General features: G+C 39.8%; 1 protein-coding gene across 1 annotated transcript in view; it reads left to right on the top strand.

Moving 5' to 3' along the window:
- ROBO1 (roundabout guidance receptor 1) overlaps positions 1-25,416 on the top strand; it is a 577,320-nt gene that overhangs the window by 243,223 nt on the left and 308,681 nt on the right. The window lies entirely within an intron of this gene.

The raw sequence follows: 25,416 nt of genomic DNA, 5'->3' as shown, positions 1-25,416 counted from the left end.
TACTGTCATCTCAATTATGCAAGTGTCAACTCTGAATCTCTCCCATTGAGATTATTCATAAAGTTAAGTGCTAGTCAGGATCAGCAAGGCTAGCTGATGATAATCTGAAATAACTTGATCTGTAGAAAATGACAAGTGGATTATTGCACTTTCTGCTATAGACTGTGTTATACTCCTTTAAAGAAAAGGTATGAGTTTAAGATTTTAAAAAACAACAACATGCATTTGTATAGATTATTTTAATTACTTGTGAGTGAACAACATTTTATTAAATGTAAAACCCCATGTACTTCAGATATATAGATAAGATGATAATTTTTAATCATAATTATATATATATATATACGGTACTATCTTTAATTATATAGGCTTGCTTTACTAGTTCCTAGCAACTGTCTCTTGCAACACTTTGTAGCTCACACATTTTTACTTATTTGTTTGTTTTATTTTGCCAAACTCATTTTATTTTTTTCCTCTGCAAGAAGTGATATTATCCATCTCTCCCTCTTGGTGTGTGAAGTAGATTATACTAAGAAATGGCAGCATCTCTCTCAGACTTCTACAGTTAAAAAGTACAAGCACATCTGGGTGCCCCTCAAAAAAAAAGTACAAGGCACAACAGAATCTTATATTGTTTTATGCCAGATGTGTGAAATTTAAGTCAATCTACTGTTCTTTCAGAACTTAATGTTCTTTCAGACAACATAAAATGGTGGTTTCATATTTATAAGCATTTGAACTCAGACTCATGATCACTTATTCCACAATTCAAATGACAATATGGCGGTTTCTCCTAATTAAAGGGTTCCTGCTCTAGTCCTGTATCAGGAACAACTCCACGCATTAAGTCCCATGTAGAGTTTTCAGTAATACTAAATTGACAGAATATCTGTTTGTGCAGCAGAGCTCTGCAGCATGTTAATTGCTGATAACTTGTCCTGAAAAAGACCTACTATGGTGAAATTGGTGTACTGTATATGCATATTATATCCGGTGAAAGGAATTCCAGACAAATTCTTTATTTTGTTCTCTCTTCCCACCACCTTCTCACTTCCCCTATTCTAGTTTCTTCATTACTCAAAAGGCTGGTGTTCTCTTGCTGCCACAAGCAATGGGAGCTTGAAGTATGGCTAGTAAATACACCTGCACATTAAACTTCTTCCTCAGGAAACTGTGGCGTCATTCTTGTACTGGGTTTTTCTTAGGATGACTTCCCCATGTGACTTTGGACCAAAGGTTCCAAAACTCAGCTCTCTTTCTCTAGCCATACAAATACAACATAGGAAGGTTTTCTTCCTTTTCCTGCAGCTTCTACCAAACTGGTGTCCTCTAAATGTTTTGGACTACAACTCTCATCAACCCTAACCAGCATGGTAATGATCAGAATGATGGGAGCTGTAGATGAGATTATGATGGCGTAATTTTTTGTGGACTAAAGCTTGCATTATCTGACATGGTATATTTTGTGTATAATGGTGTATAATGTGAAAGCCAATGTTAAATGACAAAATTCAAAAAGCAGTTTGTGACAAAAAAAAGAACAGAAATTTATGCAAAATAAACAGTGACTTGCCTGCTTTTCTGAAGGGTCACTGTCCTTATTCTTCATGAATGTAGGTGCTAACTGAATATTTACCAACTCTGCTTTTTGCATTTCTTTGCCACTTAACTCCAAACTTAAACTCACCTCGAATGATATTGAGGAAGCAATCCTAATTATATGGTTCTATACGTAGGATTAGCATTTGATCATAACCTCACAATGCAAAGTAGTGATACGTTACATGTTTGCTTGTGTGAACATTTGACATGAAACATGAAATAATATTCTCCTGTGCCCATTACCTTCTCCCTGCTGTTGAAACTTCTTACTGCCTACTTTGACAGTTTCTTTGAAGCCATAGATAAGTCCTTCCACCCCCACAATCCTCACCATTGTCATATCTTTGACTATGTGTTTCCTGTAAATGAAGGTAACATAGCCAGCATGATGATGTCAAAATGTTGCATAACCAATCAGATTCCGCTATGGGATTATGCCACTAAAGACATATATAGCAATTATTTTCTATGTAATAGGGAAGACAATACATGTTTGTTACTGAGGTAACTAGGTAAACACACTCTCTTTTTCTGTGCTATATTGTGGTGGTTTCATCTGTGGCAAAACAGGGAGAATCACAGAATTAACCTAGTTGCCTCAGCAGATGGATATTCTTTTCACTTCAAACATTTTATACTCTTTTGAATCCTTCCCCTGAAAAGTCCTATTGGGCAAGCAGACCATGTGTATATCCTCCCCATGTGTATATACTACTTAGTGCTAAGTTGAACTCCAGCCTCATTCTCTGTTTCCATTGTCTGCAAGGCAGTTGCCAACTTGAACATGTAAGCAGTGGTTTGCATCACCTAAGTCCTCAGCCGGTTGTGTCCATGTAACTTGCAGATGCAGTCTAATAGACATAATAGTGGCTTCCACCTGTCACCTGAGTGCATTAACTGAGGCTAAGTGGGGGTTCCATTAAAATAAAGGTTCCATACAATCACTTAATAAAGTGCTATATTTTACAGTAATAACCTCCTTACTTTGGCTCCCATTATAAGATGACCATGGATTCTCCTGTGTTTAATCACAAGATGCTCTCACCAAGGGCGTACCCACCACGGGGCAAGTTAGGGCAGCTGCCCTACTCTAGAAGCAGGGCTGGTGGGCAGAGGCGGAGCACAGCCCGGCGGAGCGCGAGTTCGCCATTCCCGCCGCGCCGCGCCGCACCCTCCCTCCAGCTCCCCGGCGCGCCCTTAGGCAAGGCCAAGCACGGCGGGGAACCAGGGAGCGCGGTGCGGTGGGCGGGAACGCCGAACTCGCGCTCCGCTGGGCTGGGCTCCGCCTCCGCCCACCAGCCCTGCTTCTAGGGAGGGGCCCGGCCCGGCGGAGCGCGAGTTCGCCATTCCCGCCCACTTTGTGGCCCCTCCCCTTCCATGCCTTGGCCCCTCCCCTTGCCCCCCCTAGTTTTGATCCTGGGTACGCCCATGGCTCTCACTCATCATTTCCAGTAATGTTAAGGTTTCCTCCTTGTAGGTCCACCCCATTCTTTTTCTTCTTGTTGACCTCAGATAGTAGATTAATAATGTATAGCCCATTCATTGTTCCTTGAATAGCTTTTTATAATTGACCAACTTATAGTGTCTGTCCTCACTGAGAAATTACTCTCATATTTGATTTTCATTTTTACAGTGAATTAGTCCTGTTTTGTTATTAAAAATAAAAATGAGGAAAATAAACTCATAATTAAAACCTCCCTCGCATTGGGAAACAATGGGGCAATTAATCATAGCTGCCAAGTTTTCCCTTTCTCACGAGGAAGCCTATTCAGCATAAGGGAATTTCCCTTAAAAAGGGGAATAACTTGGCAGCTATGGCAATTAATAGGCTTGTCATTAAGAATCCCTATTCATGCTCATCACACCAAGCATACTGGTGCTACAAAAAGGGGGGAGCAAATCTGAAAATCCATATAATACAGTAAATACAGGAATGCAAAAGGCCAACAACAGTATTGTCTAGATGGTACAAAGAATGGCAATTGATAAAGTAATATTGTAGAAGCGGCCTAACTTTCCAGTGCTTCCTCAACAAAAGCACATATAACTGTAGTCATAAGTTCTAGCTTAATAGTCATACAGGGTTCAAGTCAACCAGCAGGGCTTTAGACTGGTGCGGCCACTATTGTGCCTGCAACCCTGCTGCATACAGCAGCCAGGACAGAAGGTGGAGGGCAGGATGATCACTGTGCAAGTCTAGAACTGGTTCTTGATTGTTAAAGGGATTCAATTAGAAATTGTGAGGTTTTTCTTATCTCCCCCATTTATTGATCAATGACTGCAAAGTAATTCCTATGTGCTTTGTTATTGAAATATGCTTGTGCATTATAAAAAAGATGCCAGCACATTTCCTGTTTAGCCTGCCGTGACATAAAATAGTAAGGCATTATTTAACAGTTCACTGAATATAGCTTATATTACACTGTTTAGTAGGATGACTTGTTCAATTAGCAGCACAGCTAAACATTTTCAGATAAGGTTCACTACTTCTTATTAGGAAGGTATTTACAATCCTTATTAGTGGTATATATTCAAGAGAAACTTCCAAAACATTGCATACTTAACATAATATTACTTATCATTCGCTGTGACATTTCAGTGGTCCCACAATATGGTTTTTTTAATGTGTTAAAGTGTCCATATTTTAATAGCCTTATCTGAGAGGACAGGAATAGCAATGTTAAGAGACAGAAAGTCATTAACTAATATCATTTATTCTACAGAAGTAGATGCTTGGTTTTTTTATAATAAAAAGCGCTGTCACATGTGCAAGGATTAATTCTCTTTTCAAGTTGTAATTTAAAGGGTACCTAAACATGACCTAACTTTCGTTATGGGTCACTTCTATGCAAATACAGGGCAAACACGGTCTAGCAAATATTGCAGGATGAATGGAAGTTATCAATCAAAATGGCCAGTTGCTCATAGAGCTTTAGACCTGATTTTCTAATCACAAATGTTATTTAGTGATTTATTACAAAACTAATCAGTGCCTTCTACATAAATGGCTTACAAGCTCCTGGTCTTTAATGTGTACAAATAAATGGTCATAATATTTGTGCAGCAGGAAAGATGGAATTCCACTTTCCTGGGAGTAAACCCACTCAATTCAATAGGACTTACTTCTGAATAGAGATGGTTAGGCTTGTGCTGCAAATTTCTATAAACAAATGAGGAAGACATTCCAAAAGTAAATTGAAGAATGATTTTAAGAAGACCCTAAAAAGTTAAATGAAATACCTTATTCAGAACTGTTTAATGAAACAAAGATTGTAAAGCTGTAGTCCTAAACACAGTGATCACAGTGAGACTTACTTCCAAGAAAAAATGCATAGGATTACACTGCAGTGATATACAATTAAGAGGAAAAGCAGAGTAAAATGAAGTGTAGATTAGCACTGAATGGAAAGTTCCTATTTTAAAATAATTTTGTTAAAAAGCAGACGAAGCCATATGTATCAATAGCAAGACATTGCTAGTCTGAGGATGTTTGAAATTGGTGATGATATGCTGATAAGGATGACCAAAAACAAAACAAAACCTGTTGACTTCCAAAATGGAAGGCTTAATTAGATGGATGGAAAACTGCAAAGAGGTTCTCATTTACGTAGCCCTACTACAACCCTGATAGTCAACCATGACAGTCCATTAAAACAGTTCCAGTTGAATTATCAAATTCCTGGATACAATTAAGCAGATAAAGAATGGTACAGCTACTGAACAGGAGTTAATGCATGCTAAACACTGGGTGACCAAAACTAGCTGAACTATTCAGAGAAGTATGGGAAAAAGAGACTGTTCCCAAGGATTGAAAGCATAGCATTGTTGTCAAGATGCCAAAGAGGATGCTCTTGCAGATGAGAAGAATTGGAGGGGAGTTTACCTGCTCTCTATAGTAGGGAGCCTGCTGCAAAATTGTCTGAAGAAAGAGTTGATAGAGAACTATCAGGCAGAGGAAGAACAATGTAGCTTTCAGCCTGGTGGGTCATGTAACAATCAGTTACACTGAGAACATATAGAAAAAGATGCATATAATTAGTAAAATAATAATGGATAAATAGTTTTTTGCCAGGTCTACTTTACATGATTTTAGTTTGTGTTACATGTATTTGCTGTTTTTGTGTTTTTAATTATCTTTAGTGTACATCGCCTTGAGATGATATTTTAATTCACTGATGATGATAATCACAATGATGATGATAATAATAACTATTGCTATATTCACTGTTTGCATTTTCAAGGACATCCCCCTCAAAATTGAGCAGTTAGTCTAATCCAACATCAAGTGCATTATCTAACTTTATTACAACTTTTATCAAAGAATAAACTTAGACATCCAACCCACTGCTCATATTTTTTACATTAAAATAATTTCATTTTAAATAGGAACACAGTATACTTTAAAAGAAGAATCACAATCAATTATAAACCTATACAAACTTCCTTTTCTGTTAAATCTATTTTGTTTTCAAACTATAGGCCTATCCCAACCCCACCTCAGATCAAGATAGTTATTATGAGCTCTTGGGGAGCCTAATTACCCACCAGGCCCCTAGTTTTTAGATATTTTTCTCTCTCTCACTCAACTAACATTTCAGCATTCCACAAGTCTGTAAATTCACAAGTGTTTATCAGGCTATTTTAAAAACATTTTTTTCTTATGATTTTCAAACTTACATATTGCTTAATGCATAGGGGATCTCCAGAGTATGTAAAAACTATTTCCTTATTTTTGGATGGGCCCATTTTCCTGCCAAACCATAGTCACTCTTAAATACCCGAGTTTGTTGTTAGAGGGGATACTTATTATGGTTACAATCTTTATTGCAATCTATGATACAACACAGGGAAGACAGCAGAGGAAGGGGAGAGAAAGGGAAGCTGGAACAAACATGAGAAGCACATTGAATGCAAACTAGTTTATAGATGAGCATTTCCATGTACGACTATATATGTCCATAACATTGATTTTTAAAAGTAGATGCACAATGTAAAACTGGGTAGTTGAGCAGTAAACATAATAATATTTACAGATGCTTTTGAAGAAAATGCTGAAACCCAGCAACTGAAAATGAATTGCATTCCAAGACGGGTTCACTGTCATCCACAATGCACAATGCCCCTCTTATAACTAAACATCTGGATAAACATTTATCAGACTTGAATATGCATCCCCAGGGCACGTAAACAAGACGAAAACTGTGCAATCAGCCCACAGGGAAGCTTTAGTCATTTTCGTAGGATCTTCTCATTGTCTCAAAAGGAAGATTTGCCCAAGTACAGGTGTGCAAGATTAATCTCCACACATTGTTAACAGCTGTACAGTATGAATGACAACTGCACTTCTGCAGGACTTCATGTTGGAATGCTAGAATCCAGACTTGGCAGAAGTGTGTGATAGTCCTTGTAAACAGAAGATGATTCGATTTTAAAGTTAAAAAGCATCCTTTCCAAAGCATAGTAATTATGGGGTTTATCTTTTGTTCATGGTTCTCTTTTCACAAGATTAGGAATTTGAGGGACAGCATTTACAGGGCAAATTTCCTTGGGTGAAGGGAACACATATAATATGTTTGTAATAATTTGTATATTGACAAAAAATTAAAGCAAACATTCTAGAATTATGTTTTGGGAGTGCTTGTTTTCTATGGTGTGTGTGTGTGTGCGCGCACACACACACACACACATATATATATATATACCACACACACACACACACACACTGTGACGAACCCTTGGACCTTCTGGTGAAGGGTGGGAAAGAAATATGAATATCAGTAAGAAAATAGAGATGAATGAGGAATCACCACCTGTTGTTTTTTTTTTTAAAAAAAACTACTTCTCCAAATCTGCTTAGTAATTCTGCCAAACTAGTCAAAACTTGCTACAGGCAAATCTTCCCCTCTCCGTCCTGCAGGTATAATACCTCCGTCCTGCAGGTATTATTCAAGATGCATTCCTGAAGACTGGAACAAAGAAACATTTTTCTTTTTAAGTCAGTTTCCCATTAATGTTCATTGCTGCCTGTCAACACCTATGTCAGAACAAAGACAAAATGAAGTACTATTTTGCATATCATATATTTATTTAGAAGTATTTCTAGCTTGCTTTTTATTGGAAAGGGATCCCAGGGTGGAGCACAAAAATAAGTAAAACCACATGAGTAATAGTCATAAAAACAGGGCAGCTAAAACATCAAAATCATGACACTGTATGAGACAGCACACCAGGAAGAAGAATCAAGACAACCAATTGTGGGTAAATAGGTTATATTTGTTAAATATAACAACTTGAGGATCTGCAAAACCAATTGACTAGTCAGATTCAACCACTGTAACCAAATCAACTGAATTCCAGACAGGCGTTCATTAATAGATGAGGGTAATTTCTACCACATCACCTGGGCAAGTTAACTCTATGTGCATGCAGCAAGATCCTCTATCCCCGCTGTGTGGACCTTGGATGTAAGAGCCCTACAGGACAAGCACCAGCCCAGCACTGGTGGTACTGGCAGGGGATAGGGACATTCCAGGAGCAAAAAAAAATTGGGGTGCCTTTCATAATTCTGAAACTGTTGAACTGTCCCTGGAAAATCAGGGCACTTGAAGGGTATGGCATTGAAGCTCTCCTCTTCAAAGTGCATCAGACATCTCCCATTTCTTGCTGAGGCAGACCTGGAGGGAGGAAGTTGAGTGTGACTAGGTGCTTCAAGGTGCCAGTACAGCTTGAAAGAGTATGAGAAAATTGTGACTATATCATTTCCATCAGGAAATGGAAGGTTGTCCCATATTCCCTTGTGTCAGACATTGCAGGGAACTCTGGAAAAACCTCATTTTTTAGCCGATGAAGCAGGCAGTGACACTCTCCTCCTTCTCTAGGCTGGTATGGCTGAAATAAGTTACACCCTTCCACCTTTGGTAGAGTTGGAAGGGAATTTCTTTGGATAGAAGTTGGGGCCAACAATGTGAATCTGCTGAGGAAATGCAGAGTGCATTGTGATCTCACTTATATTCACACAGCCAAATACATCATTACTGGAGTGGGGGAAGGTAGTGAAACAATCTGCATCAAGGCTCAGCCTTTCAAGCCAGGCATTCTACAAAAGTGCTTTGGACCAGGGGCAAAGTGCATTTCCATCACCCACGCTTTCACAGAGATAGGTTGCCAGCATAAATATTACAATTTAGCCTATAAAATTGATATGGGTATTGGTTACACACACACAAACACACACATATCCACATTTATACCAAGTTAATGGCCTGAGTAATGTACTAAACTCAGGAGATTAAGTATTTTTTCATTCCAGCACAACAAACGACAACACTTTAAGTTTCTTCTGTTTTCTTAATCTTCACAAAAGCTAATTAAATATCTATCTAAATGAAGTCACTGAATGTAGTAAAATTCAAAACTGAATAGATTAAGGGGTTGTTGCTGTTTTTTTTGCATGACTTAAAGAAAAGCTTTTATTTCTACTTGAAAGATCTAGTGTGCCATAAATATTTACGTCATTGAGGGCTTTGCTGTTTGTGGCCAAGTTTTTCTTAACATAGCCTTTTGTGGCTGCAAACACAGACATCAAAGCCACTAGGCAGATGACTTAATGGTTGTTCAGCAACGACAGAAAAGACCATAAAACTGCAATAGGAGATTCTGAAGGTGATGTTAAGAAACCAAGAGCTCATTCCACATGAAACATCTTCTCCCCAAAAGTTGTAAAGATTAATCCTACTTAAGTAGGATTAATTCTTGCCTGAGCAAGATTACCTACTGGACCCTCTTTGTGAAATAAAAATAAAAATTCTAGGTTCTGGAAAATAAACGAGTTTCAGAACAATTAAGTTTTGTTGAAATCATTCCTGTCTAATGAAATCCCAAAAACCCAAGCGTTTAACATCAAAATAACATTCCTTGCAGTCACATGCCTGTGATGGAGGAATAGGCTGTTCCACAGAGGAATACCTGCAAGACACCATAACAGTTCACAATGCACTCAATGGGGATGCTGCAAAATGGAGTTCCAGTAAATTCTCAGCAGCTGTTTGACGCATTGATAAAAGCTTTTTTATGTCAAAGATATAAGGCGCTTACAGCATGCCATTTTCCTGCTTTCATTTTTTCTGAGAACCATTTTAAATGTTCACAAAAAGGCACAAGGTACAGCCTTTGGGGGATTTAAAATACAGGTGAGGAAATCATATGCTTCAGTGTTTTTCCAGGTAAGAAAGCTACCATGATGTTGGGAACAGTTCAGTCCTAGTTTCTTTTAGATGTACTGTACTCATTACATGTACTCAGGAGACTTTTGACATTGCATACTTGAGTCTTGTTCAGTCTGCCACCTGCATCCTGAAGTGGTACATTCCAATGTGATGGATCCTAAAGCTTTACATTAGGGCTGAGTTATGCAGATGCTGAAACTGGATTACGGGGGGGGGGGGTAGGTGGGTGGGGGGGGGTGTACTGGATGGACTAGATTACTTGTAATTGGTGACTCGTTTCTTAAATTCAGTGACAGGATATACTGAAACAACTTGAACCACTCAAATGAATTGAATTCATGTGAACTAGTGAACACATAAACTTTTGAATGAAATTGAAAAATAATTTCCCAATAATGTCCAGGTATATTTGGTGCTTGCTGGGCACAGTTTAATACCCACTGCGATATCCTGAGTAAAGTGCATAGTTTTGAGATGTCAAAACCCTTACTCTAAGATTCAACTTTACTTTAATAGTTTTACTTGTCTGTGGCATGAAGGAAATGTTATTGCTGAGTACCAAGAAAAATGGATCCAGAAAATATGGGGGAAATGTTTTTATTTCCTATTCATAGGGGTTTAACAAATATGTATGTGTTTCATTTAATTTCATCTTTAATGCATTTGAGTACAAACTGCAAGGTCTTATGCAGGAGGATGCTAACATGTTGTTTCGAAAAGGACAATTACTAAATACAGTACTTTTTTGGCTTTATCCTGGGCAACTTTGGAAAAATAGGATAGGAATATAATAATAATAATAATAATAATAATAATAATAATAATAATAATAATGCAAAGGTTGGGAACCTTTGGCCCTCCAGATGTTGCTGGACCACAACTCCCATCATCCTTGGCTACTGGCCATGCTGGCTAGGGTTGATGGGAGGCAGAGTTCAACAACATCTGGAGGGCCATAGATTAGAGCCTTGCTCTAATGGTTGCACAGGGAGAAGAATTGATAAACTGCTTTGCTCAATGTCTTCTGGTCTTCTGTCCACTCACTCAGTCACAGAGGTTTGCATAACAAAGCCACAGGTCTGTTGAATCATCTCAGTTTCCAGAGGTTCTTTGTTGAACCTTTTTTTATAGTCCAAGATTGTATAAACAACCATAAAACAAAAGATTTGATGACAATCAAACCTGCTGGGAATGTGGGCTTGGGAGAGCACATCTTTGTTTGAGACTCTGTCCTGCCATGTGATGGCCAAAATCTTCCTGACACAGTGCATGTGGAAGGTGTTGAGGTGTCACAGCTGACAGGTATCAGTTGCTCACGTCTCACTGCCATAAAGTAGTGTGGTCAACATGCAAGCCTGGTAGACCTTCATCTTGGTATGGATCATTATCATCACATTCTCCCGTACCCTTTTGAACAGACACCCTTCACTCCTTGAATGGATGTACACACCGTCTTCAGTCAAGCTGAAGGCATATGAGAGTAGCAGGGAGAAGAATATGTCAAGGATAGTTGAGGTGAGAACACAGCCCTGTTTCACACCGCTCTTTATGGAGAAGGCATTTGAGGATGAGCGATCATACTTGACTGCGCTGTACATGTTATTCTGGAAGGACACATTCATCTTGTGGAGCTTATGTGGGCATCCTATCCTGTTGAGAAGTGTTTAGAGTCCTTTTCGGCTGATGAGGTCAAAGGTCTTTGTCAGGTCTGTGAGGGTGATGTACAAGGGGCATCTCTGCTCTTGGTATTTCTCCTGCATCCGACACAGTGAGAAAATCATGTCAGCCGTTGAACTCTGAGCTCTAAAGCAGCATTGTGACTCGCAATAGACTCTGTTGGCTAGTGACTGCAATCTGTGGAAAACTACACAGGCGAAGGCTGTGCAGGGAGATTCCACAGTAGTCAGGGCAGGAACCCTTGTTCTTGTAAAAGGGTCACAATGATGGAGTCGTGCATGTCTTGTGGCACAGATCCTGTTTCCCAACACTGCAAGAGAAAGCCATGGAGGTGCATCATGACGGGTGAGTTGTGGCTGACTTCCATCACTTCTGTTGGGATTATGTTTGGGGCTTTAACCACACACCTGAGAGTTGATAGCGTTATTCAGTTTATCAGGGGAGGGAAGGACATCCAGCTCTTCCAGGACAGGCAGAGTCTGGACACTGCCAGCTGCTGCGCCAGTGACCCTGTGACGTACATGTGACAGAAAGCTCAGAAACACCAGAGCCTGGTAATGCAGCGCATGTTCCTTTACAAGATAGTATGATGGCATTGGCCCTGGCTGAGTTCTGATCTCAGGGTGGATTCTAAGTGCATGAAGCTGATTATGCAAAAAATTCCCCTTCAAACAGTGCCAGATCACCAAATAGGCAGAGTAGGCACCAGCCTATGGGCCCCACACCTTTTAGGGGCCCCTCAACAATGGAACAAAATAATTTTGATTTGATTGTGAAATAAAATTACAATAAAGCTTTTTTAGTTCAATGTTATTCCACTAGAGCGCACACACAAGGAGGCCCCCAAGATTTCGACTGCCTAGAGGCAGGGTTTAATCCAGCAGTGCCTTCAGACCTTCACCCTCAACACTGGGGTATATGTGTTGTTGGCAGGAACAGGGATATTGGAGTATGCTGGCCACACTGCCCTACAACCCTCCTCCATGCAGTATAGTCTTAGAATGCATGAATAATAAGGCTATTATGTAGCTGGGGTATTTTTAGTTGCTAATGGAATTGTTTGCTTTATTTTTTTCTGTAATGAATGCCAAACAACTTTTAAAAACAAACAAAACATTGGCCAGGATATCTTGGCAAAGTTAATTCTCTGCCTTTGTATTTTGCACACAGCAGGAGATAGTAGGAATTAGGCAGAAAGTAATTGTCTTCTTCTTCAGCAAGTTAAAAACTGTGTTTTCTTTCTATTCACTGGGCTAAATCAACTGAGTACATGTGATCAGAAGGAAAAGTACTGCCTGCACAAGAAAATGCAGAGATGTGTATCTTCCTTCTCAGAGCAAATGATGCAAAAATAATATGTTCTTTTGGGACACAGCTATTAAGTAGCAAGATAGATATATGTTACTGCTGCCAACTAATGACATAACATTTGTATGTGTTGGCAAGCAGTATGTTTGTATATGCCTGATCTAGCAGGAACAGTTCAGAGTTCTTAGTGGGACAGAAGACACAGACAGGAACTGGAAGATATGCAAAAAGAGAAACCATTAGGGAGAATCTGGTTTGCATGAATTTGGAATTCCAGCTGTACATTCTACTTCAGGAACAGCTTTATTTGCTGATTGCTGCTTTCCATTTATTCTCATGCAGCTTGTTGCATTTATGAACAATTTTACGTTAAGAACTATTCATAAGCCAGAAAGAAAGAAAGAAAGAAAGAAAGAAAGAAAGAAAGAAAGAAAGAAAGAAAGAAAGAAAGAAAGAAAGAAAGAAAGAAAGAAAGCTGTCTTGGAAAAAATGATCTTTAATTTCTCAACATTTATCAAAATAAATAACGAGGGGGGGGGAGGTAGGCTATATGCTTTCTAACTCCTGGATCCTCCCTACCTCAAACTCCCTGGTACCGTAGTTTGAAAGAAAGGGGCCAGGGTTGAAAGTTGAGCTAGAAGCTAGAAGAAAAGTGACAGGCTGGGAAACCAAAGAGTCAGAGTGATGTTTGAAGTCCATTTGAATCCAAGGGCACAATTATGGGGGAATCAAGGTGCTCTTGGGGTGTTAATTGTGAAGTGCACATACAGTATAGATATAGATGCAGAAACAGATTTAGATACCAGCAGTCAATTCACTTCCAATATGCACTACGTAATGGGGATGGGGTGTTCATTCTCATTCTCATTGCATGGTCTTGGTGCTGTGTAGCTGTATCTGAACTGAAGCCAGCATGTTGAAAAGCTATTCTAAAACCAGATGACCTATTTCAAGACAAGAGAAGGTTACACACATAACCTACCTGCATAATTATGAAGTAAGAACTTTGTGTTTGTAACATCACAATCAATTTAATTCATTTTGTGGCTGTCTCTAGCTTCATTAGATGATAAAAGCAGATCTTCAAGCTTGAATCCCACTGGTGTTTGTGAACATAAGATCCAGCTGCTATGCAAAATGGAACAATAAATTAAACATAATTATGCACAGTGGGCACAACCTTACCTAGGCAGCTTGTAAATGACAGGGAGGTGTCTGCCAAACATGCTTGTTTTTCACAAAGGTGACTCTGATGCATCAAAATAGTCACCTCACCACGCAGCTTAAAGTCTTTCAAATCTGCAGCTTCCACGTTACCAGTTTATATTTCTTTGCTTTAATTATTATTTAATCATTTGCTGTATTTATGTGATAGGAAAACGTCACACAAAAGAACATTTGGGGAGTGTGGTAAACTATCATCATCATAAAACACATCAGGAAAGTTTTAATTTATTATATGTAGCCTCATCTGTATACTTAGTCATTTTATATTAAGCTTTACAGACTTCTAGAATCCATGTGTATATAACAATATACAGATTCAAATTAAAATGTTGTTTTATCACACATGATGTTAAGGTTGGAGCAATAAACGTTGCACTAAAAGAATCCTCCTGCGGATGAATAAAAGGAATAAAATTAGACTTCCCTTTTATATTCTCCAAGAGTTCTGAGCACTACTCATTTGCAACGCAATGAAAAAACAATAATTGACCTCTAGATTAGTATTTAAATAATAAATAGGTTAGTGAATTAATGCACTAACCTTTTACCTCAAAGACATAGTTTAAATCAATGTAATTACTAGGTAGTAAAATTACAAGTGCAAAGGGGTGAGAGTGGTCATGCTCAGAGGTTCACACATCATATAATTATAGGAAAGTACTGTTATTTATTTAGCAGTTAATGTAGAAAGGAGATCAGGCAATGCAGCTGCCCATATCCTAATGATATGTTTGTTTCAATATTGAAAATACTCTGATAGAAACAAAACCTCTATTAGTTTATTCCACTTGAAACATATCTTTAAAGTATTGCTTTTGCAACATTAACAATTGTCCTACGTATATGTAGTGCATAATACCGGTAATAACATGAGTATAGCAGCTTCCCTTCTCCTGGTGAGAACTAAACCCCAGCCTCAGAACTGATAGGTTTCCAGTCATTGCCACTGCTACAACAGAGAAATTAAGGATGGAGCATGCAAGCAGATTTCTGTGACCTGGTGAGAGATGGCAGAAGAACATTGGATTTTCAGTGGTTCTTTTTGTGACATCCTGAAGGCGAGCAGAGCAGTTGTAGGAGAAACGTTTAGCTGAGAAATGGAGCTCCTAACTTGTGGTTGCGTCTTAGATGCATTGCCAAAGAAGGAATAAGTTTATTTTGTACATACTTTATTTACATAGCTGCCAAGTTTTCCCTTTTCTCGCGAGGAAGCCTATTCAGCATAAGGGGAAATCCCTTTAAAAAAGGGATAACTTGGCAGCTATGTTTATTTATCTTGTCCCCATGTTTGTACGGAGCCTGAAGGCTGGGTCAGATATGCAAAACAACACCTTCACATAATGGACCCCGATTCTTCCTGGCAATGTATTTTTGTGGAGGCTGCTGTCTATGGATACAGCTGCTTTCTGGGAGTAATTCCATGTTCATGATGGCTACAGAATGCAGTGTCATAGCCAGCAAGAAGTTGCAACTGTATTCATAACATAGGAAATGTACTCCACCATTTCTGATAGAGTGCCTCCATGGGCTACCCTGGTCACACATTACATTCTCCGCATGGATGGCATCTTATAGGGAGAATTTTTTGTGTGCCTCTTCTGCCCTTTTGTGCTTGTCAGCCTGTTAGTAAAATTTAAACATAATGAGATTCCAGTAGGACATCAGTCTAGGCTTCTTCTAAAGAAGAGATTAATTCCTGGCTTTGGCTGTAGCTGTTGACTTGGGTCACCTAGCTGAGAACGCTAATTGGCAATTAACTTAGTTTAGGTCCCAGCCAAGAAGTGATAAAAAGGCATTAGTAATCTCAGTGGATAAACAGGAAGCATGTGTGAATAAGCAGAAGACTCGAAGCCAGATTTAGAGAAGGGACAGCTGGCTCTCAAAATGACTGAGTTTTCAGAACTTGGTTATTAAAGCAGAACAAGTGGACAAACAAGAAGTGAGATTTTATTGTGACAATAAACCAGTCTCCTTGGGAGGGACTGTGCAAAGAAACTAATACTTGGTTTAAAATAACTGGAACTGAATCAAGACCTACACACATTTTCACTGTGAGTTTATATCTGTTAGTTATTGGGAAACATTTCACAATGGAAGTCTATACAGAAGGTTGCTTTCCAAGGGCTCCAGTGCCAGCTTCCATCATTCATTCATTCAGTCCTGTTTAGGGAAGCTTTTAATGTTTGATGGATTACTGTATTTTAATATTTTGTTGGAAGCCGCCCAGAGTGGCTGGGGAAGCCCAGCCAGGGCAGATGAAGAGATGAGGCTATACAGATTGCGGTTGTCATGCAGAATGTTAAGCCTCCACTCTAGTGGTGTTCCCCTCTACTTTCTGATATATACTACTGTATAATGTTTACCATTTAGCAATATGGTGCTGCACTTGGGAGATGCTGACAAAAAAAGCTAATACTTTCCCTGCACATATGTTACTGTGTGGCCTGGTCCTTATTTACAGGATACCTAGAGGAGAGGGAGAGTTGCAATATGTCTCATACATGGATATGTCGCAAGAATCCTTCCAATCCAATACACAAATTATCTCCGCCCATATGATGAAAGATGCTTTGCTCTTAAATAATATGAAACAATACTGAAAACCTGCACTAGTTTTTTTAAAAAAACCATGTGCTTCCAAGTCTCTATGTATGCATTATTCTATTTGCAAAGAGGAAATGCTGAAACAAGGTATTTAAGCGTATGTATAATTCATGTACCTACAGATACATTCACATTTGAATACTTTATTGATTTAATAGCACACTGCCTGATCTTGAATCTATTTCCATCAAACGGGGTTGTCCTTCTGACTTAAGGGATCATTGGGTCAGGGCAAATCATTAGCTACTTTTGGAAGTACAGAAAATGGGTGTCTCCTATCACTGTTAGTGGAATTAAAACAGCCATTCAGAATGAATACAGTAGTATTTTATGCTTATATATAAGATACCATGTGAATCTTTCTTTAGTACTGCTTGTACTGTATCTGTATCCTGGTTCCTGCATCAGTTTTATTTAGGAAATAAACCCTCTCACTCCAACCATGTTGCTTGTAATGGTGGATGAGGGTCATTTTTGTAATTGTTGCTGATCATATTGTTACACACCTCCCCAATCTCCACAAATGGTGTGAGATTCCAGATGTTGCAGGTAAACTTACACTGGTCTGTACTCCCTTTGGGGACAATAAGCAGTCTCTGGTGTCTTTATGATATATGTTTTATTTAAACATATATGCAATCAGCAATTATATGGAGAAAGTGCAGAACATTCACATCTCAAGAGGGTCCTGTTCCTCCCCAAACATCATGTCTGACCCTCTTTGCAGCATAAAACAGATTGCCCATCTTGTGCTCTGGCCCCCTGCTCCAGCTTGCAAAAGGGACATTTTTTCCTGTTAGCTTACTTCATTGCCCACTGTAAACCTGGAAACTTTCCCCTCCATGCTATGGTATTATCATTTGCTAATTCTTCCCCCTTTGTGTCCTGCCAAGTCTTTTACCTTGTTGATGGATTTCATTGATAAGTTAATGATTGGCCATCACCTTCATTAGCATAAACTGAACCCAGGGATTTCCATGTTTGGTGCAGTTTAATCAAACCTTGATTAATTCTAACTTTTAGTAAATCCAGGAATTATGGGGAGGATTATTTGGCACACAGGAGTTTATGGGAGCCTTGACACCATTCCCCCAAAAACTTATAACAGTATCATTTGTATCAGTGAGCAACAGAATGTTAATTCACACTGTTCTGCTAGCCCAGGGAAACACAGTATCCCTTCCTGACTGACTTTGTGTGGTTCTGTGAAGATACTAAGAGGAAGGGCATAGAGGTGTGCCACCAATACATAATTCAAGTTAAAGGCACCTTTCCCTTTAATACAACAATGCTAATGAAACCTGGGGATTTCTTAACTAGTGTTAAGATGCTCTGAACCATGAAAGTGTTAACATCTTTACACAGAATGTGGATTTATCACCTGAAGAAATACTATCCTCTTTGGAAATGATAATCGGTGTGCCACACTTGAAAAGAAATATTATGTAAGCCTTTTGGCAGCACATAAGTGGATAGAAATTCAAAACAATATAATCTTTAATCTGTTGCCAAATGACACTGTGTTCTTCTTAAGAGACTAACAGGTGTTAGTGGTTTCTCTTGTGAGAACCAAGACATCACATTACTAAGGATGCACAATGTTTTGCCTGGTTCATGTAAAGTGATTGGAATTGGATTACATCTTTAGTAAAAAACTGGGAATGTTTTCAGAGCTGCCCAACTGGATATAAAAGTGCATTTCTGGAGCAAAACAAATTATTTTTTTTAAGCCTAATGTCTCAAATCATTCATTTTGGAGATGAAGGTAATATTGTGAATTTCCTTCTTGTACAGCAATTTACCAGAAGCAGTAACATCTGTTTAAGAGAATGCAGGAAATGGGATGGGTTACTGAACTTGAGTTGAGATCACTTGCCAGCAGTGATTCTAAATTATAATTAAATTTCCTTTCTGTATCTCTAGCTGCACACAAACAATCCCAGAGATTATGCCATGATCCCTGTATCCAACAGTGATTTGGACACAGGGTCAGAGGTTGCAGGAGCTCCAGGTGGGGAACTGGGTCTAGGTCAGGGCTCAGAGCTGACTGCGGAAGATAGAGAAACCATTGCACCTAAGCTGGTTGGACAAAGACTCACAGAGGAACCTCCCAAACCAGCAGGGCATATAGTGCCAGATCCTGGATCCTCAAAGACACCTTCCACTGAGCTTAAAGAATGAGATGCCTTCCACTTTACATCACCAGTTTGGCAGTGTCAGGAGCAGGGGCGTAGGAGAGGGTGCTCCACCCCGGGCAGCGCGATCCTGAGGGCACCATCGCTGCAGCCCCCCCATCCGTGCTGGGTGCCCCACCCCCGCAGGTGGCACACCATGCCCCCAGAACGTGTGCCAGCCACGCCCCCGCCTGCTCTACACCACTGGCCAGGAGCACACCAGGAAGGAGGCTATGGAATGTCTTCAGGCCAGAGGATTGACTCTTTAAGGCTCTAGGTTCTGTAAGGAGGTAGAACATGGAGGAGTCAGTCTGCAGACAGAGACATAAAGGACCTCAGTCTGAGTACAAAATTTGTTGGAGTGAATTGCTCACTTAGAGCTGGGTATTTTCCAACAACCTTCTACCATCCTTACATCTTTTCCCATAGGTTTTGGCATTGGATCAGAACAGAACACATATGGTAGATAGCATGGGCATAGCCAGGATTTATGCTGGGGGAGCTCCAATGCCCAGGTAGCAGGCAGGGTGGGGATCCCTGGCTCACACCCCCTCAAAATCATGTGCCCAGGGCTATGGTCCCCACAGTCTTTCTTAAAGACTAAGGGTTATATTCCATGCTGTTTCTACTGAGCAGAACTAATTTCCATTCCGTACCACCTCTCCACACATCCTCAAAATCTTCTGGGACTCGGAGGAGGGTTAGGGGACCCTTCAGAGCAGATTCTTGGGGTATGTAGGGGGCTTCAGGGACAAAGAAGGCAAAAGTGAAATCCTGTCATCTGAGCAGAAGTCTGCTTGCACCATATTGGATTAAAGGTAAAGGTACCCCTGACCATTAGATCCAGTTGTGGACGACTCTTGGGTTGTGGTGCTCATCTTGCTCTATAGGCATTTGTCTGCATTTGTCCGCAGACAGCTTCCAGGTCATGTGGCCAGCATGACTAAGCCACTTCTAGTGAACCAGAGCAGCACACGGAAATGGCGTTTACCTTCCCGTGGGAGTGGTACCTACTGTATTTATCTACTTGCACTTTGATGTGCTTTCAAACTGCTAGGTGGGCAGGAGCTGGGACCGAACAATGGGAACTCACCCCATCGTGGGGATTCGAACCGCCGACCTTCTGATCTGCAAGCTCTAGGCTCAGTGGTTTAGACCACAGCGCCACCCGCGTCCCTTATATTGGATTACAGCATAACAAATTTCTTTATTACGGTTTTCATTAAAGCCCATTTGGTGAAACGTTGGTTGACATATATAAGGTACAAGTATGGTTGAATGGCATCGCAATACAAAGCATGCCATAGGTGATAATTCAATTATAGCTTAAATGTATATTACGCAGGCACAGTGACCATTTGCAGTAGCAGGAATCTTGATATTGGTGGTTTTCCTGAAAAAGGCAGTAGATGCAGGATGTGAGTGTTTGGTGCTAAGTAAGCCCTGCACAATTCCATTGTGATTGAAAGTAGTAAAAACAGTTCATCAGTATAAGAAATTCTGGTCCCTGACCACCATTATGCTTAGTGATTAAGGTACGTCCCCCCAAATGACACAGTTCCTGATTAAATATTGTCTGGCAAGTAGATAGAAATCTTAGTGACAATTTCTACCTGTATAAACATGAGATCTGCTGATGAAGGATGGTATGACAATGATGATGATGATGATGATGATGATGATGATAAACAACCTGATCCCTTCTTATTCTACTCCCTGCTATGTGACTTTTCTTGCACTCCTTGTCTCTAAATTTTCTTTGAGTGTTACAATCACATTTAAAATGAATATGATGATTCTTTTACATACAGTACTTCCATCATGTTTTCCGTTGATCATTCTCACTTTCAGCCGATCTATATTTTCTTTAGTCTTCTCATCTGTGTGTTGTGATGTGAGGCCTAGTACAAGGCAAGCCAAAGGAGAACAGCTCTGATGTTGCTTCACTAGCCATCAAACTCAGATTGTTTGCTACTACATAATACCAGCTACATCCCCACTGGAAGGTTCCTTTTCTGTTAAAGGGTCCTAGCCTGCTCTGTTGATCTTCTGCTCTAGTTGAGTGGGGGGAGGGACTCTCTGTGTGAGTCCTCTGAGTCCAAGGACAGCACCGCCATGTCCTCAGCTTGCACCACAGGCTCATCTGGTGGAAGTGCTTCTGGGATTCTCCCTGTAAACCATTTCGCATCTGCTTCATAGTCCTTGGCCTCATCCCCAGAAGAAGGGGGATCCAACTCCAGGATCCAGACTCAAATCTTTTACAAATGCTCAACATGTAAAAGTATGGAATTCATTAGTTTTATGTGGGTGCAATACTGGTCGAAAAGCTTGAGTATTCATAATTGTGTAAAGGTGCATAAAGTTAAGGTTTTTCTATCAGATCTTCAACTCATAGCATAGATAAAACACAATGATTAGTGCAATGTGGAGTCAGTAAAATACCATATGCCCAAACAATTCTCATGGTCTTGCATTTGTGGATTTGAGTTGATGAAAATAACTAGAACATTGACATTAATTCTTTAATACAGTGTACTGTATATGTTTTTAAATTGATATAATCATGTTAGTTCAGCAGCAGTTATAAACAGGCAAGTCACAACTAATACTGTTCCTAGATTTATTCTATTAGAACCTCATGTTTGTCCCCCAGCAGCTGAAATGTTATTACTGCCAACCTGGGGGAGTGAGGGAATGATTTCAAAAATATGCTGAGTTCTCAACATTCATTATGTTATTTGGGGGGGGGTCCCCCACCAATGGTAAATGGCTTTGGGGGAAGGGGAAATGGCACATCTCTCAACTAGCTTTATTGTCTTTTCATATTTTATTTCCATTAATAATGCTTATCAGTGGAACTGAGATCCTAAGGATGCTGACTTTGAGTATAAGGGGGTTTGCAATAAAATAAATTTACAAAGTAACTGTGAGAATCAGGATGAATCCCATTAAAACTAATGTAGGTCAGATTCTGCTCATAACCTTTTACACCGTAAAATGTAGAATCATAGAATCATGATTCTACAGAGTTGGAAGAGACTACAAGGGCCATCCAGTCCAACCCCCTGCCAAGCAGGAAACACCATCAAAGCATCCCTGACAGATGGCTGTCAAGCCTCTGCTTAAAGACCTCCAAAGAAGGAGACTCCACCACACTCCCTGGCAGCAAGTTCCACTGTCGAACAGCTCTTACTGTCAGGAAGTTCTTCCTAATGTTTAGGTGGAATCCTCTTTCTTGTAGCTTGAATGCATTGCTCCGTGTCCGCTTCTCTGGAGCAGCAGAAAACAACCTTTCACCCTCTTCTATATGACATCCTTTTATATATTTGAACATGGCTATCATATCACCCCTTAACATTCTCTTCTCCAGGCTAAACATACCCAGCTCCCTAAGCCGTTCCTCATAAGGCATTGTTTCCAGGCCTTTGGCCATTTTGGTTGCCCTCCTCTGGACACGTTCCAGCTTGTCAGTATCCTTCTTGAACTGTGGTGCCCAGAACTGGACACAGTATTCCAGGTGAGGTCTGACCAGAGCGGAATACAGTGGTACTATTACTTCCCTTGATCTAGATGCTATACTCCTATTGATGCAGCCCAGAATTGCATTGGCTTTTTTAGCTGCTGCATCACACTGTTGATTCATGTCAAGTTTGTGGTCTACCAAGACTCCTAGATGCTTTTCACATGTACTACTCTCAAGCCAGGTGTCACCCATCCTGTATTTGTGCCTTTCTTTCTTTCTTTCTTTCTTTCTTTCTTTTTTGCCCAAGTGTAGTACTTTACATTTCTCCCTGTTAAAATCCATCTTGTTTGCTTTGGCCCAGTTGTCTAATCTGTTAAGGTCATTTTGAAGTGTGATCCTGTCCTCTGGGGTATTAGCCACCCCTCCCAATTTGGTGTCATCTGCAAACCTGCTCAGGATGCCCTCAAGCCTATCATCCAAGTCATTGATAAAGATGTTGAATAAGACTGGGCCCAAGACAGAACCCTGTGGCACCCCACTAGTCACTACTCTCCAGGATGAGGAGGAGCCATTGGGTTCGGTCACTTAACTCATAGAGAAATTGCACTCATAGAGAATTGCACTTAACTCATAGAGAAAATGGGTTGGAGAAAAGAATAAGTCCACTGTAAGCCACAAATTCTGTGTTCTTTTTCTCGTGTAAATTATTAGCTTTATATGGCTTGTCTTATCATTTAATTACTTTCGACAGTTCATTTGAAAGAATTACCATATGCAACCATTGTCATTCAGTTGTTCGTACTCATTTCTTTGGGATAAAGTAGCTTATTTCAGACTCTGTACTGTAACTTTTCCAGCATGTAGTTATTGTAGCAATGTTCACAAGAATCAGCAAAGTGGAAAATACAAAACAACAACAACAACAACTATTGGTTTTGAGGAAAGTATGCTAAGGAGCAGCAAGTGTGTGTGGATCATAAAAAGAAATGTTCCCATTAACATTCTCTTTGCCCTATCCTGCACACAAGTGTGTGCAATGCTGCCACACACCAAGTTGGACCACTGGTCCATCTATCTCAGCATCGACCACACTTACTGGCAAAGACTCCCAACAATATTGGACAGGGTTTTTTTCCAGCCCTACCTGGAGATTCCAGGGATCGAACCTGAGACCATCGGCGTGTAAAGCATGTGGTTTACCACTAAAGTATGGCCCTTTCTTCCTCCCCTACTCAAAGAAAGCATAGGGGAAGCTGATAAGAAACCACCCTGCAAGCCTTTCTATCACTGTCCTCCATAGTGGCTGTTGATGTATACGGCCTTCTTCATAGTTGTGAAACAAGCAGGAACACACTCAGATCCATTCATTCTGTCTTCCAGAGGGCATTGTGTGAATCAGCTCACAGAGTAGATTTCAAATGCTGCTGTTCTCATTTAATAATGCAGCTGCATGGAGATCAAGGCAAATGTCTTTGAACACAAAACTTCAAAGCACAGAAAGAACTGCTTCATTTGAATAAATTCCAAGACCTTAAACTTAGGTATGGCCCCAATATTTTCAATAAGACTATTAAGACCAAGTAAGGACTGCATGTACAAAAATGTTCAGGTGGCAAACTGGAGGGCTAGTTGCATATATGGATCTATTCACCTCTTAATGGGGCTCATGGATCACGTCAATAAAAGAACATGCCTCCAAGCAAGTAAGTGACTGACATTAATTAGTTGGAGGAGTTAGTTCCAAGTCGTTGTAAATGCCCCAGATTATTTCACTGTTGTCTCTGGTTTTTATCACATGCAAGAAAGCCTGTAACTTTCTTCATTAAATAAATAATAATAATTATATTAAGGTGGAAAGCCTTAATTACATTTTTTTTCAGCCTCCTTTCTGTGTTGTGTTGATTAGCTCCTTTCACAATCAGTGATTATTCAGGTTGAATGAAATGCAGTAACTCCTTTTTTGTTGTTGTTGTTGTTTAAAACCTTCCATCCTTAAGCTTCCAGCAGACCCTCTGCAAAGGAAAGGGTTGGCTGGTTAGAGCTGGGAGAAAGAAGACTCCAGTAATGCCTGGATAATAGATTAGGCAGATTAGGGAATGCTTGTTCCTTGAATGGAAAGGGGCACCTGCAGTCCCCCCTGCTTTCTCTGCTTTCTTGACAGTTCCAGGTAATTGGAAATTTTTAGTATTCACTCATTGCTCAATTTAAACTAATGCAGCTTAGCTATGAGTATCACGATGGTGACTGGATCATATAAGGATCTGTCTGTGTAGTTTACTTTGTTAAAGGAAGTAAACCGAAATTCCCTTAGCCTGCAATAAAATAAAAACAGGATTACAGAACCAGACTAAGAAACACAATACTAAAATTAGAAATAATCGTGCTTTTTTTAAATTTTTACATATGGCAATGGCTTCAGTTTTGAAACATAATATTCTCATTAGTGAAATTACAGGAGATTATTTTGTATAATTATGTAGTTCTTGTAAGCTGTGGGGAGCAGATAATTGCAAAATAAAAATACTGCTTACACAGAAAAGTGAACTCCCATGCTTATATAGAATTTAATCTGCTTTCTAGAGATTGCCCTCTAGTGGGCACATGGGAGATACTATCATAGCAATCACTTTCCTATTTGCAACCAGTGAAGAAAACATGATGCTTTCACCATCCAAACATCTGGTTATAGTCAGTAGCACATGTACATGTTTTTTGGCATCTGTCTGGTCATTCCCCTTCCCATCTTCCACACAAAATTGGGAGTAAGAAAAGCATTCAACTTCAAAACAGTAGAACAATTGTTCGAACTACGTATATCAGTGTTTCTCAACCAGTGTGCCTCCAGATGTTTTGGGACTACAACTCCCATCATCCCTAGCTAGCAAGACCAGTGGTCAGGAATGATGGGAGTTGTAGTCCCAAAACATCTGGAGGCACACTGGTTGAGAAACACTGACGTATATAATAATTCTCACTTTGCATTATTTTATAATGAAAAGTGCGTACCAAAAATTATACACAAAGAGAAGATTGTTAACAACTTCAATACCAAAACATTGCTACAACTGTGATGTTAAGATCACTTGAAAATAGAATTCTTCTTAATCAAGTTTGGCATATTTAAGATAAGTCAGCA

This window comes from Zootoca vivipara, chromosome 4, assembly GCF_963506605.1.
Source record: "Zootoca vivipara chromosome 4, rZooViv1.1, whole genome shotgun sequence".
NCBI classification, from domain to species: domain Eukaryota; kingdom Metazoa; phylum Chordata; class Lepidosauria; order Squamata; family Lacertidae; genus Zootoca; species Zootoca vivipara.
The sequence above is the reverse complement of the archived record's forward strand: the minus strand, read 5'-3'. Positions and strand labels throughout refer to the sequence as shown.